Below are 4,263 nucleotides of genomic sequence, written 5' to 3' on the forward strand. Positions count from 1 at the left end.
TGTCAAAAATACAAGCGAACAACCGAAATATCATCAACAGAAGAATGTAGGTGTTTATTCCATTGAGTTTATTGTCTCTTCTCTCTCTTATAGCAGATTGCCCTGAACCAGACCGTGTTGCTGTCTCTGGCTCAGCTGGGGGGAGAGCAGTGCTGCCCTGTTCTTACACCCCCACCCCTGGGCAGGATGTAGCAGTCACATGGTATGCATATCCAGATCAGGGAGAATGTGTTCTATTAATCTACAATTCAAAGACCCCCTCAGCACCCATCCCTGCACAGTGGAGCGGCCGAGTGAAGCTGTCTGATGAAGTCTCCTCTGGAAACGCCTCTCTGCTAATTTCTGAGCTCACACTGGAGGACACTCAGGATTACACGTGTATAGTAGGGATCAACAGGGAATGTGTCACTCACAGGGCTGTTAAACTGACAGTTCAAGGTAAATATAATAAACATGTTCTAGTTGGTGAGTACTTGTGTTAAAATTGAGAATATGTGCTGAACTGCTGAAACCACTCAAGGTCCTGTGTGTGACTACATGAACACCCTGCCTTGTTTTCAGCACACACACACAATGGGGTTTGTTTAAGGGTCATTTTCCTGCTGGTCAGTTACGTTACAGCTCTCTTGTTTTGTTTTTTTCTTGCTGAACAAAATGTTCTTCTGCTCCACTGGCATTTGGACCTCTGCTAGGCAGATTTCAGCTGCAGTCCTTACTGACAACTTACTGACTGCTTGGGTTTAGATGTTTTATTTCTTTTGATTGGTTGTTTTGTGTAATGTATTCCCTGTGGATTAACACACAGGGGTTTCTGTTAGAATCATAACATGCTGTATAATGTCAAATAACATCCACACATTCATAACAAAAGCAAATTAGAATACAGAACCTGAGAAGGGCTGCCAACACCAAACCCTTGTGTTTACCATTGAAGCTGTGTGTTCAAAGTCCCTTCATTATCCCATATTGTAAAGCTCACAGATCTTCTCAGTCAATCAGTTTCTAAGCACAGCGAGTTCAGTCATTATCCCAGATGTAACTTAAGCTAATTGGACTTTTAAAAGCTAAACGTCTAAAGTGACTCGGGCTTTAGAATCCTGAAACTCGCTTTTAAACAGCGACATACATTTCAAACAGCTTAAAACACATTTAAATACACACAATGTCTAGAACAGCATTAGTACCCTTTGCAGCGGCCATTACCTGTAGATAACTGACTTTGGGTCTGATTCACAGAATGTTTTTGTTGGCGTTGGTACCATTTCTGTCTTAATATCAGTGCTGATACCCTTCAGCAAATGATGTAACCCACACAGCTCAGTGTGTGTGCTTGAATTAGTGACGCAGTAATAATGTGGTGTAGTTTTCAAGACGCTTCTCATTGTTTTAGTGCCCTGTCTGTAAGAGGTAAGAGTCCCACTATCACGGTATAAAGGGTGGTATTAACACTAAGTAATTATTCATGAGAGCAGATCAAATGACATGGAAAAAACACCATTAGGACGTCTGTGGATTACAGTGGGAGCAAGGAGTAAAGTTTGCGGAGTGATAATAACACACCTCCAGTCTTCACTCAATTTTTACCACTGGGACGTGAATTGGGCCCTTTGTCTTTGGCGGTGGTCAATTGTGTAGAAGGTACTGGCTGCTGTGTCAGATATTAAGGCATCATTTGTATGTAAATTGAATTGTGCTTACAGGACCTCCAAAGCGAGATTCAACTACTTCAAAAACAACGACCACAACACCAACAACTAGACCATCAGCAACCCCGACAACTAGACCACCAGCAACCCAGACAACTAGACCATCAGCAACCCCGACAACTAGACCATCAGCAACCCCGACAACTAGACCATCAGCAACCCCGACAACTAGACCATCAGCAACCCCGACAACTAGACCATCAGCAAACCAGACAACTAGACCATCAGCAACCCAGAAAACCAGCCCATGCCCAACCCAGCAGGGGAATGCAGCAGCACAGAGGAGATCGTTCTGCATGAAACCGCTTTGATAACTGGATTCTAATTGGATTGCATGTACCTGTATTTAGTGAGTGTTGTGAGTTAAACCGAAGTTCAATTATTCCTGTGTGTTGCTGCTGCTGGATCCCTATGCCAGTATAGTCCATTGTGAAAGAGTATTGCTGTTACTGTAACCCGCTGCATCCTGCCTGTGCCTGCATCTCTTCATTTCTATATCATTTTAATAAGAGCGTTTTAGCATTTTGATATATTTCAGGTTCTATTCATCCCTGATTGCTGTTGCTTTATTTGTTAATAAAGTAGCTGCTGCTGTTTACTATAGATCATTGTTACATACAGTTCTAAATTCTTTTTAGGAATATTATGTATAAAATGCATTAGAGAAAAAGCTTCTACTTCGTCTTGGAAATTAAAAACAGTGAATTACTAAATGTTAATTGCACATTGAAATGTGTTATTGCTTTTCCTTTTTTGCTTATGAATAATAAAATATTTAGCTGTGTCCTGTGTCTTGGCATTTCTCTGTACAATCCTCAGCCTCATTAGAGAGCCTGTGTGCTACAGAAGGTATGAAATTCCTTTTTTTCGGCTTCCAGCACCTACATAATGTGGGGTGTCAGACTATATTCCTGTTCACGGTGGAGCTGTTCTGTGGCCTCTCTGTCTAAGTAGGCCCTACAGGGCTGATAAGTTCACATTGTGAAGATATTCAGCCACTACTGTTGTCTTTTTCCTGTGGTTACAGTCCCTATTGCATATCTATTGACAGTTTATTAACATGGAACTGGACATCAACTAAAAGCACTGCTGCCCCCTAGTGGATATTCTCAAGAGCAATACAGCAGTATAATCGGACACAGTTTGCTGTTAATGAAGTTTCACAACATTCGACTCGGATTAAACATCAGAGCTGAAGAAGCAGCAATATGTATATTGGAATTCCCTTAAGTTTATATAGAGAGCAATGGCTAGATAGTTATATTAACAGATAAAGGAAATATTTCAAAATTGTATTTGTGTTTCAGTTATTTTCTTAATATTGCGGGATCATTCTGAGGAAAGTGATGAGTTTATGCATTGAAGCGCTGTAGAGTGTGTCAGTAGATACTCGTGGAGCCACAGATGTGCCCATAGCCTGTATGTGGGGCACAGCCCCTTTAAATAACTCCGAGGAGAAGGCATTGTGAATGATTCCCGCTGTCTCATACTGGAGATGTCCTGGATGGCTTTTGGTTATGAGATGCAGCAAACGTCTAAACCACAAAGCAAAAGAGACGGGCTCATCTGCATTCGTGGTTTCGAGCGTTTAACCTCATCTCTCACGGAGGATGTGTGGCAGGGATGCAGCAAAATAAAATATCTTAGTATCCCTGAAATATCACTCAATATCAAAACATATCTTGGGACCCATCAACAGAAAATCATCTCCTCTATAAAAATATGCAAGCGATTTTAATGAACAGTCTCTCCCACAAGTGCTGTGGTCCCCAAATATGATCCACTTCCTTCCAATGCGGAATGGCTGTGTGTGACGTCTTCTCTTCATTTTACCCTCAGAAATAGGTTTCTGGCTCAGGACTGCCAAGGGCAACACTACACTGAATATTGTACCAGTCTCGGCAGAGTCACCACTCAGGAAAATAAAGCTTTGTGTGAAACAGAGAACAATTGCTCCACCCAGTCATTCAGCATTGTTAGTAACTGAATCAGATTTAGGGTACCACTGAACCTGTGAGACGGATTGCTCATTAGAATGCGCAGCGTATTTTTTAAAGAGGAGACAACTAGCTACTCGGGAATACCAGGATATTTAGTGAGCAAGCAGTCTGTGTGAATTTATCCAGCAACAAACTCCCCATCCCCAGCTGTACTGCTTTCCTAGAAAAAGGAGAACATTTCGGGGGACCGTCCTACTTGTGAGATGTCGTGCTCATTAAAACATTCACGATACCAAGATATTTAGTAAGTAAAGGGTCTGAGTGAGGAAAAGTGGGCAATACGACCCCCAGCCCCCGTCTTGCTGTCAATCATTTGCTGCCATCATTTGTGCTGGTCCTGTATATCTCAGGGGTTCTATCCTGGATCAATAAACACATCTGAAATGTGATCTCAGGTACTGGGAAGGGACCAGTGCTCCCACTCCCTGCTTCACTGGCAGGGATATGCTTGCTCATTACTGTCCTACAACTTTTGATATTCTCTACTATATAAAGGGCATTACTCAGACATGTGAGCAAATGGACCGTGAGGTAATGTGTGGTGCCAATTTGAAGCT

General features: G+C 42.2%; 1 long non-coding RNA gene across 1 annotated transcript; it reads left to right on the plus strand.

The window, feature by feature from the left end:
* Positions 1-225: 225 nt before the first annotated feature.
* Positions 226-2,490, plus strand: LOC131704981 (uncharacterized). Its single transcript, XR_009310099.1, has 2 exons — positions 226-438; positions 1,701-2,490. It is a non-coding gene; the product is annotated as an uncharacterized LOC131704981 (long non-coding RNA).
* The last annotated feature ends 1,773 nt before the right edge of the window (positions 2,491-4,263 follow it).

The sequence above is a fragment of the Acipenser ruthenus genome, chromosome 33 (assembly GCF_902713425.1).
Source record: "Acipenser ruthenus chromosome 33, fAciRut3.2 maternal haplotype, whole genome shotgun sequence".
NCBI classification, from domain to species: Eukaryota; Metazoa; Chordata; class Actinopteri; order Acipenseriformes; family Acipenseridae; genus Acipenser; species Acipenser ruthenus.